Source organism: Kogia breviceps, chromosome 14 (genome assembly GCF_026419965.1).
Source record: "Kogia breviceps isolate mKogBre1 chromosome 14, mKogBre1 haplotype 1, whole genome shotgun sequence".
In the NCBI taxonomy this organism is placed as follows: Eukaryota; Metazoa; Chordata; class Mammalia; order Artiodactyla; family Physeteridae; genus Kogia; species Kogia breviceps.
In genome coordinates this window covers 24,074,843-24,089,592 of record NC_081323.1, presented here as the reverse complement: position 1 = coordinate 24,089,592, position 14,750 = coordinate 24,074,843, and the positions used below count along the sequence as shown (strand labels likewise).

The 14,750-nt window shown below is 40.3% G+C and overlaps 1 protein-coding gene and 1 pseudogene across 3 annotated transcripts in view; both read right to left on the bottom strand.

Annotated features, from left to right (window-relative positions):
- The window catches only part of PIGU (phosphatidylinositol glycan anchor biosynthesis class U), a 116,853-nt gene that overhangs the window by 62,640 nt on the left and 39,463 nt on the right, over positions 1–14,750 (bottom strand). The window lies entirely within an intron of this gene.
- On the bottom strand, positions 2,145–4,318 carry LOC131741828 (heat shock cognate 71 kDa protein-like; annotated as a pseudogene).

Here is a 14,750-nt window from a genome sequence, read left to right as displayed (position 1 = left end):
TGTTGCAGAGCAGCTAAGCCCATGAGCCACAACTAATGAGCCTGTACTCTAGGGCCCACGTGCCAAAACTACTGAGCCCATGTGCCACAACTACTGAAGCCCGTGCACCGCACTGAAGAGTAGTCCCTGCTCGTTGCAACTAGAGAAAGCCCACACACAGCAATGAAGACCAACGCAGCCAAAAATAAATAAATAGATAAATTTTTTAAAAAACAAAAAAACCAGAAAGCTCAGGAAGACCCTGTCAATCTTGAGGGATCTTTTACTTATTTATTTTATTTTATTTTATACAGTACGTTCTTATTAGTTATCTATTTTATACATATTAGTGTATATATGTCAATCCCAATTTCCCAATTCATCCCACCACCACTCCCCACTACCTGCTTTCCACCCTTGGTGTCCATACATTTGTTCTCTACATTGGTGTCTCTATTTCTGCCTTGCAAACCAGTTCATCTGTACCATTTTTCTAGGTTCCACATATATGTGTTAATATAGGATATTTGTTTTTCTCTAACTTACTTCACTCTCAATGACAGTCTGTAGGTCCATCCACGTCTCTACAAATGACCCAATTTTATTCCTTTTTATGGCAATATTCCATTGTATATATGTACCACATCTTCTTTATCCATTCATCTGTCGATGGGCATTTAGGTTGCTTCCATGATCTGGCTATTGTAAATAGTGCTGCAATGAACATTGGGGTACATGTGTCTTTTTGAATTATGTTTTTTCTCTCGGTATATGCCCAGTAGTAGGATCCCTGGGTTATATAGTAATTCTATTTTTAGTTTTTTAAGGAAATTCCATACTGTTCTCTACAGTGGCTGTATCAATTTACATTCCTACCAAGAGTGCAAGGGGGTTCCCTTTCCTCCACACCCTCTCTAGCATTTGTTGTTTGTAGATTTTCTGATGATGCTCATTCTAACTGGTGTGAGGTGATACCTCATTGTAGCTTTGATTTGCATTTCTCTAATAATTAGTGATGTTGAGAAGCTTTTCATGTGCCTCTTGGCCATCTGTATGTCTTCCTTGGAGAAACGTCTATTTAGTTCTTCTGCCCATTTTCTGATTGGGTTGCTTGTTTTTTTGATACTGAGCTGCATGAGCTGTTTATATATTTTGGAGATTGATCCTTTGTCTGTTGCTTTGTTTGCAAATATTTTCTCCCATTCTGAGGGTTGTCTTTTCATCTTGTTTATAGTTTCCTTTGCTATGCAAGCGCTTTTAAGCTTCATTAGGTCCCATTTGTTTATTTTTGTTTTTATTTCCATTACTCTAGGAGGTGGATCAAAAAGGATCTTGCTGTGATTTATGTCAAGTCAAAGAGTGTTCTTCCTATGTTTTCCTCTAAGAGTTTTATAGTGTCTGGTCTTACATTTAGGTCTTTAATCCATTTTGAGTTTATTTTTGTGTATGGTGTTAGGGAGTGTTCTAATTTCATTCTTTTACATGTAGCTGTCCAGTTTTCCCAGCACCACTTATTGAAGAGACTGTCTTTTCTCCACTGTATATCCTTGTCTCCTTTGTCATAGATCAGTTGACCATAGGTGCGTGAGTTTATCTCTGGGCTTTCTATCCTGTTCCATTGATCTATATTTCTGTTTTTGTGCCAGTACCATATTGTCTTGATTACTGTAGCTTTGTAGTATAGTCTGAAGTCAGGGAGTCTGATTCCTCCAGCTCTGTTTTTTTCCCTCAGGATTGCTTTGACTATTCAGAGTCTTCTGTGTCTCCATACAAATTTTAAGATTTTTTGTTCTACTTCTGTAAAAACTGCCACTGGTAATTTGACAGGGATTGCATTGACTCTGTAGATTGCTTTGGGTAGTACAGTCATTTTCACAATATTGATTGTTCCAATCCAAGAATATGGTATATCTCTACATCTGTTTGTGTCATTTTTTTTTTATGGTGCCAATTTTAAATACTGTTTTGATATTGCATTTTCCCTTACAATACAGTGCTTGTAAAGTGCAGTGTTATTTCCTTTCCCTGTGCACATATTCCATGTTCAAGTATCAAGAATGCCAAGTTTATTACAGCAGCTCAATTTTAAAACTGCCATGGAATTTGCTACAAATTTGTGTCCTTCAATGTTTTGTGGAACAATGCTACATCTATGCTAGGTTGGCTTAATCAACCTCTTCAATGGTGGGCCCAGAGAAGGCACCATCAGATGCAGGAGCTCCACCACCAGGGAAGCCCCCGGGTATTCCTCCTGGCATTCCTCCTGGCATGCCTCCTGAGCTCTGGTACAGCTTGGTAATGATGGGGTTGCAGACTTTTTCCAGCTCCTTCTGCTGATGTTCAAACTCTTCGTTCTCTGCAGTCTGGTTCTTATCAAGCCAGTTGATTATTTCATTACACTTACCAAGAATCTTCTGTTTGTCCTGATCATTAATCTTGCCTTGAAGTTTCTCATCGTCAACACTAGCTTTCATGTTGAAAGCATAGGATTCAAGACAATTCTTTGAAGACAACTCATCCTGCTGTTTCTCATCTTCAGCTTCGTACTTCTCTGATTCCTGAAACATGCGTTCAATGTCTTCCTTGCTCAAACGGCCCTTGTCATTAGTGATGGTAATCTTGTTCTCTTTTCCTGTGCTCTTATCCACAGCAGGGACATTGAAGATGACATTGGCATCAGTATCAAAAGTGACTGCAATCTGAGGAACACACCACAGGAGGTATGCCTGTGAGTTCAAACTTGCCAAGCAGGTTGTTATCCTTGGTCATGGCACGCTCACCTTCATAAACCTGAATGAATACCGGGCTGGCTCTCCGAGTAGGTTGTGAAGGTCTGCATCTGCTTGGTGGGAACGGTGGTGTTGCGCTTGAGGACAGTCATGACTCCACCAGCAGTTTCAATTCCAAGGGAAAGAGGAGTGACATCCAACAGCAGCAAGTCTTGAACATTTTCAGATTTGTCTCCAGATAAAATGGCTGCCTGGACAGCTGCACCATAAGCAACAGCCTCATCAGGGTTGATGCTCTTATTCAGTTCTTTCCCACTGAAGAAGTCCTGTAGAAGTTTCTGATTTTGGGGGATGCAGGTTGAACCACCCACCAGGACAATATCATGGATCTGAGACTTGTCTAGCTTGGCATCCCAAAGGGCTTTCTCCACAGGGTCCAGTGTGCCACGAAACAGGTCAGCATTCAGTTCTTCAAATCAGGCACGGGTAACTGAGGTATAGAAGTTGATTCCTTCATAGAGGGAATCAATCTCAATAGTGGCCTGGGTGCTGGAAGAGATAGTGCGCTTAGCATGCTCACAAGCAATACGAAGGCAACGGACAGCCTTCTTGTTCTCACTGATGCTCTTCTTGTGCTTGAACTTGAAATCTGCAATAAAATGGTTGACCATCCGGTTGTCAAAGTCTTCTCCACTTAAGTGGGTATCTCCAGCTGTAGACTTCACCTCAAATATTCCATCCTCAATAGTGAGGACTCACACATCAAAAGTGCCACCACCTAAATCAAAGATCAGCACATTTCCTTCTACTCCAATCTTTTTGTCTAAGTCATAGGCAACAGCAGCAGCAGTTGGCTTGTTGATGATTCTAAGTACATTGAGCCCAGCAATAGTTCCAGCATCTTTGGTAGCCTGACGCTGAGAATCATTAAAGTAAGCAGGTACTGTGACAACAGCATTAGTAACAGTCTTCCCAGGGTAGGGCTTCTGCTATTTCCTTCATCTTTGTCAAAACCATGGATGACACCTCCTCTGGATAGAAACTTTTTGTCTCTCCCTTGTATTCGACTTGAACCTTAGGCTTGCCTGCATCATTCACCACTATAAAGGGCTAATGCTTCATATCAGACTGGACAACAGATCATCAAATCTTCGTCCAATGAGGCGTTTGGCATCAAAACCCGTGTTGGGGGGGCTTCCCTGGTGGCGCAGTGGTTGAGAATCTGCCTGCCAATGCAGGGGACAGGGGTTCGTGCCCCGGTCCGGGAAGATCCCACATGCCGCGGAGAGGCTGGGCCCGTGAGCCATGGCCACTGAGCCTGCGCGTCCAGAGCCTGTGCTCCACAACGGGAGAGGCCACGACAGTGAGAGGCCCGCATACCGCAAAAAAAAAAAAAAAAAAAAAAAACCAAAACCGTGTTGGTGGGATTCTTGCAACTTGGTTCTTTGCAGCAACACCAATCAATCATTCAGTATCAGTAAAGGTGACATAGCTTGGGGTAGTTCGGTTCCCCTGATCACTGGCAATTATTTCCATCTTTCCATGCTGGAAGATACCCACACAAGAATAGGTGGTGCAAGATTAATGCCAACTGCAGGTCCCTTAGACATGGTTGCTGGAGCACAGGCCTGGGTCCGCTGGAGGAGAAAACAGCAATCTGGAAAGCTGCTGCCGCGTTCAATGAGACCTGATTGTGTCATCTTTGATTTCTTTCATCAGTGTCTTACAGTTTCCTGAGTACAGGTTTTTTACCTCCTTAGGTAGGTTTATTCCTAGGTATTTTATTCCTTTTGTTGCAACGGTGAATGGGATTGTCAGCTTAATTTCTCTTTTTGATTTTTCGTTGTTAGTGTATAGGAATGCAAGAGATTTCTGTGCATTAATTTTGTATCCTGTGGCTTTACCAAATTCATTGATTAGCTCTAATAGTTTTCTAGTGGCATCTTTAGGATTGTCTACATATAGTATCATGTCATCTGAACAGTGACAGTTTTAATTCTTTTCCAATTTGCATTCCTCTTATTTCTTTTTCTTCTCTAATTGTCATGGCAAGGACTTCCAAAACTATGTTGAATAAGAGTGGCGAGAGTGGACATCCTTGTCTTGTTCCTGATCTTAGAGGAAATGCTTTCAGTTTTTCATCATTGAGAATGATGTTTGCAGTGGGTTTGTCATATACGGCCTTTATTATGCTGAGGTAGGTTCCCTCTATGCCCACTTTCTGCAGAGTTTTTATCATAAATGGATGTTGAATTTTGCCAAAAGCTTTTTCTGTATCTGTTGAGATGATCATATGGTTTTTATTCTTCAATTTGTTAATATGGTGTATCACATTGATTGATTTGCATATATTGAAGAATCCTTGAATCCCTAGGGTGAATCCCACTTGATCATGGTATATGATCCTTTTAATGTGTTGTTGGATTCTGTTTGCTAGTATTCTGTTGAAGATTTTGCATCTATATTCATCAGTGATACTGGTCTGTAATTTTCTTTTTTTGTAGTAGCTTTGTCTGGTTTTGCTATCAGGGTGATGGTGGCCTCATAATATGAGTTTGGGAGTGTTACTTCCCCTGCAATTTTTTGGAAGTTTGATAAATGTTTGATAGAATTCATCTGTGAAGCCATCTGGTCCTGGGCCTTTGTTTGTTGGAAGATTTTTAATCATAGTTTCAATTTCATTACTTGTGATTGGTCTGTTCATATTTTCTATTTCTTCCTGATTCAGTCTTGGAAGGTTATAAGAATTTGTCCATTTCTTCCATGTTGTCCATTTTATTGGCATAGAGTTGCTTGCAGTCAGTCATCTCTTAGGATGCCTTTGTATTTCTGTGGTGTCTGTTAACTTCTTTTTCATTTCTAATTTTATTGATTTGAGTCCTCTCCCTCTTTTTCTTGATGAGTTTGGCTAATGGTTTATCAATTTTGTTTCTCTTCTCAAAGAACGAGCTTTTAGTTTTATTGATCTTTGCTACTGTTTTCTTTGTTTCTATATCATTTATTTCTGCTCTGATCTTTATGATTTCTTTCCTTCCACTAACTTTGGGTTTTGTTTGTTCCTCTTTCTCTAGTTCCCTTAGGTGTAAGGTTAGATTGTTTATTTGAGATTTTTGTTTCTTGAGGTAGGATTGTATTGCTATAAACTTCCCTCTTAGAACTGCTTTTGCTGCATCCCATAGGCTTTGGATTGTTGTGTTTTCATTGTCATTTGTCTCTAGGTATTTTTCTATTTCCTCTTTGATTTCTTCAGTGAGCTCTTGGTTATTTAGTACTGTATTGTTTAGCCTCCATGAGTTTGTGGTTTTTTTGTTTGTGTTTTTTGTTTTGTTTTTTTTCCACTTGGTCATGGCATCCTTTTAATTTGCCTAAGTTAAGTTTGCTAGTATTTTATTGGGGATTTTTACATCTATTGACCTATCATTCTTTTTTTTTTTACATCTTTATTGGAGTATAACTGTTTTACAATGGTGTGTTAGTTTCTGCTTTACAACGAAGTGAATCAGTTATACATATACATATGTTCCCATATCTCTTCCCTCTTGCATCTCCCTCCCTCCCACCCTCCCTATCCCGCCCCTCTAGGTGGTCACAAATCACCGAGCTGATCTCCCTGTGCCATGCGGCTGCTTCCCACTAGCTATCCACCCTACATTCGGTAGTGTATATATGTTCCTGCCACTCTCTCACTTTGTCACAGCTTACCCTTCCTTCCCCCTCCCCATATCCTCAAGTCTATGCTCTAGTAGGTCTGTGTTTTATTCCCGTCCTACCCCTAGTCTCTTCATGATGTTTTTTTCTTAGATTCCATATATATGTGTTAGCATACAGTATTTGTTTTTCTCCTTCTGACTTATTTCACTCTGTATGACAGACTCCAGGTCTATCCACCTCATTACAAATAACTCAGTTTCATTTCTTTTTATGGCTGAGTAATATTCCATTGTATATATGTGCCACATCTTCTTTATCCATTCATCTGCTGATGGACACTTAGGTTGCTTCCATGTCCTGGCTATTGTAAATAGAGATGCAATGAATATTTTGGTACATGACTCTTTTTGAATTATGGTTTTCTCAGGGTATATGCCCAGTAGTGGGATTGCAGGGTCGTATGGTAGTTCTATTTGGAGTTTTTTAAGGAACCTCCATACTGTTCTCCATAGTGGCTGTATCTGTTTTCTTCCCTGTAATTTATTTCTAATAAACCATAGCGTTGTGGTTGGAAAATAGGTTTGATATGATTTCAATTTTCTTAAATTTACTGAGGCTTGATTTGTGACCCAAGATGTGATGTATCCTAGAGAATGTTCCATGTGCACTTGAGAAGAAAGTGTAATCTGATGTTTTCGGATGGAATGTCCTATAAATATCAGTTAAATCTATCTGGTCTAATGTGTCATTTAAAGCTTGTGTTTACTTATTAATTTTCTGTCTGAACTATCTGTCCATTGGTGTAAGTGAAGTGCTAAAGTCTCCCACTATTACGATAGTTACGACAGTAACTATTGTGTTACTGTTGATTTCCTCTTTTATAGCTGTTAGCATTTGCCTTATGTATTGAGGTGCTCCTGTGTTGGATGCATATATATTTATAAGTGTTATATCTTCTTCTTGTATGTTTTTTATAAATTTATATATTTATTTTTGGCTGTGTTGGGTCTTCGTTGCTGTGTGCAGGCTTTCTCTAGTTGCAGCGAGCAAGGGTTACTCTTCCTTGCAGTGTGTGGGCTTCTCATTGTGGTGGCTTCTCTTGTTGTGGAGCATGGGGTCTAGGTGCACGAGCTTCAGTAGCTGTGGCTCGTGGGCAATAGAGTGCAGTCTTAGGAGTTGTGGTTCACAGGCTTCACTGCTCCATAGCATGTGGGATCTTCCTGGACCAGGGTCTGAACCCATGTCCCCTGCACTGGCAGGCATATTCCTAACCACTGCACCACCAGGTAAGCCCTTCTTCTTGGATTGATCCCTTGATCATTACGTAGTGTCCTTCCCTGTCTCTTGTAACATTCTTTATTTAAAGGTTTATTCTATCTGATAAGAGTAATGCCACTCCAGCTTTCTTTTTTTTTTTTTTTTTTTTTTTTTTTTTGTGGTACGCGGGCCTCTCACTGCTGCGGCCTCTCCCATTGCGGGGCACAGGAGGCTCCGGACGCGCAGGCCCAGCGGCCATGGCCCACGGGCCCAGCCGCTCCGCGGCATGTGGGATCCTCCCGGACCGGGGCACGAACCCGTATCCCCTGCATCGGCAGGCGGACTCTCAACCACTGCGCCACCAGGGAAGCCCTCCAGCTTTCTTTTGATTTCCACTTGCATGGAATATCTTTTTCCATCCCCTCACTTTCAGTCTGTATGTGTCCCTAGGTCTGAAGTGGGTCTCTTGTAGACAGCATATATACAGGTCTTGTTTTTGTATCCATTGAGCCAGCCTGTGTCTTCTGGTTGGAGCATTTAATCCATTCACATTTAAGGTAATTATTGATATGTATGTTCCTGTTACCATTTTCTTAATTGTTTTGGGTTTGTTTCTGTAGGCCCCTTTTTTTCTCTTGTGTTTCCCACTTACAGAAGTTCCTTTAGCATTTGTTGTAGAGTTGGTTTGGTGGTGAATTCTCTTAGCTTTTGCTTGTCTGTAAAGCTTTTGATTTCTCTATCAAATCTGAATGAGATACTTGCTGGGTAGAATATTCTTGGTTGTAGGTTCTTCCCTTTCATCACTTTAAATAAATTGTGCCACTCCCTTCCGGCTTGTAGAATTTCTGCTGAGAAATCAGCTGTTAACCTTATGGGAGTTCCCTTGTATGTTATTTGTCATTTTTCCCTTGTTGCTTTTAATAATCTTTCTTTGTCTTTAATTTTTCTCAACTTGATTACTATGTGTCTCAGCATGTTTCTCCTTGGGTTTATCCTGCCTGGGACTCTGCACTTCCTGGACTTGGGTGGGTATTTCCTTTCCCATGTTAGGGAAGTTTTCGACTATAGTCTCTTCAAATATTCTCTCAGGTCCTTTCTCTCTCTTCTCCTTCTGGAATCCCTATAATGCGAATGTTGTTGTGTTTAATGTTGTCCCAGAGGTCTCTTAGGCTGTCTTCATTTCTTTTCAGTCTTTTTTCTTTATTCTGTTCCACAGCAGTGATTTCCATCATTTTGTCTTACAGGTCACTTATCTGTTCTTCTGCCTCAATCGTTCTGCTATTGATTCTTTCTAGTGTATTTTTCATTTCAGTTATTGTATTGTTCATCTCTGTTTGTTCTTTAATTCTTCTAGGTCTTTTTAAAAGATTTCTTGCATCTTCTCGATCTTTACCTCCATTCTTTTCCCGAGGTCCTGGATCATCTCCACTATCATTATTCTGAATTCTTTTTCTGGAAGGTTGCCTATCTCCACTTCATTTAGTTGTTTTTCTGGGGTTTTATCTTCTTCCTTCATCTGGTACATAGTCCTTGGCCTTTTCACTTTGTCTATCTTTCTGTGAATGTGGTTTTCATTCCACAGGCTGCAGGACTGTAATTCTTCTTGCTTCTGCTGTCTGCCCTCTAGTGGATGAGGCTAGCTAAGAGGCTTGTGCAAGCTTCCTGATGGGAGGGACTGGTGGTGGGTAGAGCTAGGTATTGCTCTGGTGGGCAGAGCTCAGTAAAACTTTAATCTGCCTGTCTGCTGATGGGTGGGGCTGAGTTCCCTCCCTGTTTGTTGTTTGGCCTGAGGCGATCCAGCACTGGTGCCTACAGGCTCTTTGGTGGGACTAATGGTGGACTCTGGGAGGGCTCATGCCAAGGATTACTTCCCTGAGCTTCTGCTGCCAGTGTCCCTGTCCCCACAGGGGTGAGCCATAGCCACCCCCTGCCTCTGCAGGAGACCCTCCAACACTAACAGGTAGGTCTGATTCAGTTTCCAGCGGGGTCACTGCTCCTTCCCCCTGGGTCCTGATGTTCACACTCTTTTGTGTGCCCTCCAAGAGTGGAGTCTCTATTTCCCGCAGTCCCGTCGACGTCCTGCAGTCAAATCTTGCTAGCCTTCAAAGTCTGATTCTCTGAGAATTCCTCCTCCCATTGCCAGACCCCCAGGTTGGGAAGCCTGACGTGGGGCTCAGAGCCTTCACTCCAGTGGGTGGACTTCTGTGTTATAATTGTTCTCCAGTTTGTGAGTCACCCACCCAGTGGTAATGGGATTTGATTTTATTGTGATTGCACCCCTCCTACCATCTCATTGTGGCTTCTCCTTTGTCATTGGACATCTTTTTTGGTGAGTTCCAGTGTCTTCCTGTCAATGATTGTTTAGCAGTTAGTTGTGATTCTGGTGTTCTCCCAAGAGGAAGTCCTGAGGGATCTTTTAATATCTTTAAATATTATCAAGAGTAACAATCAGCAACACCATTTACTGAGCATCTAGTTCATGCTCCCACACTATGCTAAGTGTTTCACATGCACCATCTCATTCTTTTTTTTTTCTCATCTCATTCATTCTTTACATTTACTCTACGCTGTAAGGACTGTTTCAGTCCCCATGTTATAGACAAGGAAACTGAGGCCCTAAACAGTTAAGTGACTTGCTTAAAGTGATAATGCCAGTAAGTACTAGAACTAGGATTAGCTACCAGATCTGTGTCGACTGCAAAAAAATGCACAACCTAAAAGTTGAGAGTTATGTTTTATTTGGTGGACAAAACTGAGGACTTAAGCCTGGGACACAGCATCTCAGATAGCTCTGAGACTGCTTCCAAAGAGGTAAGAGAGAAGCCAAGATATATAGTAGTTTTTGCAACAAAGAGCATGTAGTCGGAACATCAAAAGATTACTGTTAATTAGAGAAAACCAGGTATCTCAAGTTAAGGAATTTAGCACTTTTCTATGTATGGGAAGATGCAAGCATCTGGGCTTTCTGAAATCATTCCTTTGATATGCACCTCAGCTATCTGGGCCTGTGCTTTCTCATCCTGAGTCTCCTCAGGGTGCACCTTCGGGGGGTGGCTGCAGTGGCTGACCTCTAGATGGGGAGCATCTTGTTTCTATCCTGAGTTCCCTCGGGGCTCATCATAGGGGCAGCTGTAATGTGATGGCTTGAGGGTTGTGACACATTTGTTTACTGATTTTGCAGGTAACATTTTTTCATTGACATCTGTCTGACATCACAGCAGGCTGAGCTCTTACTCTGAACCACCTCTGATAGTACTGATTCTTCTTTTTCCTTGGGAAGCAAGTCCTGTCACCCAGGCCTCTTTTGGTGGAATAAGGAGAGTTGGAAGGGTCCTTGGGCGGCAAACCTCAAGAATTTCTAGTCTGGAGCATCTCATTGTTGACAAACACCAACAGTGAATAAACAGGAGTACCTATTAACATCTGTTTGTTTTCCTTTTGAAAGCCTAATGAAGATGACTTCAGAAGGATGGAGTATTTTAATTAGCTCCTTCACCAAAGCCCCAACCTTTGAAGTAAAACCCAAGCTGCTCCACTAAACAAACATCAACCCTGCCCACAGACTGGAGTTTCCTGGCCAACACCCCAACAAGGACATCACAATACAATGGCTTGGGCTTTGTCCTGGCCTGTGGCTCTCAGCGTGTCCCAGGCAACCCTGGGCTGCCACAAAGGAAGTCAGAGGGCAAGCAGAAGGAGTCAAGGGGACAAAGCAAATGAGGCCACTCCCTTCTGTGGGGGCACCTGCTCCACGGAAGTCTGGGGAGAGAGGTACCTAGTTTACTTCCACTGTCCCTATCTTCTTATCAATCAATTTAATTTATTTTAAATTATGTGTTCATTGAAGAAACTTTGCGAAAAAACAGATATGAGGAGGAAATAAAAATTACTCACGAACTTACTCTGCAGAAACAAGTATTACTCTTTTGGAATCTATTTCTATTTGTGTTGTAGTTTTAACATAGTTGAGATTATACTTTATTAAAATACACAATTTTGTAATCAGCTTTTAAAAAATAAATGTATCCTCACATGATTTACAATTATTTTCAAATATCATGTGCATGGGTAAACTGTATTTTCTTTAATTACATGGGCAAACCATGTTTTACTTAGCCATTCCTCTCTCTACTTTGAAGTATTTTCCAATTTTTCTAATCATTATAAATAATCCTGCAATTAATGACTTAGCATCACAAAGCTTGGTCTGTAATTCTGCATTACTTTAGGATAGGTTATCAAAATTAAAATTCATAAATCAAAAGAACAAATACTTGAACTACTGCCAAACTGCTTTCCAAGAGGGCTGTACTAATTTATAAGTCAACTTGCCATGTGGGAAAATGCCAGTTTGACAGCACTTTGCCAGAACTGAGAATTATCTTCTAAAATCTTTGCCAATTTGAAAGGGAATAAAAAAAACCACTTCTTTGTTATTTCAAATTCCTGTTCTGTATTAGTTATCTAAGGAGTTGAATTTTTTTTCATAGCTTTTAGTCATTTAGATCCCTTCTTTTGTGAATTCTCCCAACTGTTTTCTTCTTTAAATAGTGAATTATTCCTTCATGAATTTTATTAAATATCTAATTATGTGGTACAAATGTGAAATATAGAAATATGACCTGCAGATTTTATAACTGAACTTTGTATATACTGCTAATAGGGATTACTAATAAACTCAAAGAGAATAGTTCAGAGACCTAACTAAAATAGAATTCTTCAAATATTTTAAGATTAGAAATGTTACTTGCGACGGTCTCTACTTACAGCTGCCAACAAGGAAAATAACTTAAGTGTCCAGCAAAAGGGAAGGCCTGGGACCCCATGAAAAATATACCTGAGGAATGGAAGTAGAGGTGGGGTAGGGTGGGATGATAAAAGACTTTTACTTCTCATTTCATATGTTTGAATTTCTTTTATTTTTACCAAGTACTTGAACTACTCCTAAAATTTTAAAAACTTAAATTTTGATGTAAAGAAATTAACAAATGTGACTAATGTCATTCATGATTCATATGAAACAAGTAATAAAATTAAAACAAAATTGTGCATACAATATTACAAAAATGTTCATAAAATTCATTTGACAGAAATCTAGAGTGACATAATAAAAAATTTTTTTTTCTGTGGAACCAAAAACAATGTGGCTGCAAAGGAGTTACATATAACTTTTTAACATTTTTTCCCCAAAACAAAATTGTTCCATTGACTTAAAGGGTCTTTTGAAAGATGTTCTTTTTTTTTTTTTTTTTTTTGGGGGGGGTGCGGGGGTATGCGGGCCTCTCACTGTTGTGGCCTCTTCCATTGCGGAGCACAGGCTCCGGACGCACAGGCTCAGTGGCCATGGCTCATGGGCCCAGCTGCTCCGTGGCATGTGGGACCTTCCGGGACCGGGGCACGAACCCGTGTCCCCTGCATTGGCAAGCGGATTATCAACCACTAAGCCACCAGAGAAGCCCTTGAAAGATGTTCTTAAAATGGCATACTTTACATTTTTGTGTGAGACTTCTATTGTACACACCTCAGAGAGCATGTCTTTAGCCTTTCTACCTTTGTGCTCAGCTATTTTAAAGGTGACATTTCCAAAGGCCAGTGCTCAATCCCTTCTGCCAGGCTGCCTCATAGAGTCCTTACTTTAATGTACACCAGGCGCCTTCATAAATGAGTCTACCTGAGCTGGATACTTTGGAAACAGGAACTGAGGCAGGGGACGTTCACAGACAGTAAAGAGTCATTTCAAGTAACTTGATAATAAGTTGAACTAAATGACCTACAGAAAGACTAACTACAACCACTCCAAGAGAAGCAATGTCTTATGAAGACCTAAGTCATTCCCATGTGCCACCCTAGAAACGGTAAGTAAACTCTAAGTAAAAGGTCCTATGTACAACTTTTGAGTCTTTATTTCCTAAGTGCAAATGATTCAGCAATAATGTAAGGAAATAAGAGCTCTCATACACTTCTTATTGGAGTATAAGTTGGTAAAACTCTTGAAGGCAATTTAGTGATAAATTTCAGAAATCCTAAAGAAGGTATACACACAGTGACACAATAATTCTATTTCTAGGACTTTAGAGTAAGAAAATAAGTGAACATGCATGTGACAATTACTGTTAGAAATTACATTAGAAAATTAACTGTATGGGAATTCCCTGGCAGTCCAGTGGTTAAGACTCAGCACTTTCACTGCTGTGGCCCAGGCTCAATCCCTGGTTGGGGAGCTAAGTAAGATCTCAGAAGCCGCATGATGAGGCCAAAAAAATTTAAAAATTAAAAAAAGAAAGAAAATTAACTATAGTATTATTTAAACAGCTGAAAACTGGGAAATTAACTAGATATTTAATAGTAGAAGTTGGTTAAAGAATTTCTATTTATTCATCAACACAACAGAACAGTAAGCAGCCATGAAAAATGACAGACTAAATGTTTACTGACATGTGGTAGACTGTATTTTTGGCCCCAATTCTTAACCCCTCCCTATGTCCAGGCTCTTTGCCATATAACTTTGCAGTGCCCCCCCATTGTGGACAGGATGGAAATACCCACCCCTGAGATCAGCCATGTTATATTTTGATCAATGCGATGTAAGCACATGTGATACAACCAGAAACTTCAAAAGCTCAAGTCTGATTGGGCTTGCTCGCAGTTGTATCTCTGCCATCACTATGAGAAGAATATGCCTAAATTAGTCCCCTGGTCCATGAGGATGACAGACATGTGGCGAAAAGCCCAGCCTAGATGAGCCAACTACAGTCAGCTGCTGATGCATGAATGAGCCCCGATGAAACCAACAAAGTGCCTAGCCACATTCAACCTAGATCAGCTGACACCTATCTGACTTACAGACAGACACATGAGCTAAGTAAATGCGTATTGTTGTTTTAAGCCACAGAGTTTTGGAGTGGTTTGTCAAATAACATTTTTGTGATGACAGTTAATTGATACAATATTTAAAAGTGTAAAAGAAAAATGAGGGAAAAATCTGGAAATATATACCTCCAATGCTAACAGACTTCTAGTGAAAAATGATAGATTAATCACACATATATCATCTTTCCCTCCAAAAACCTCACTAAAATGACAATAAAGCATTAAAAATAGTCTTAAATAACAAATTAACAGAAGAGACTATAG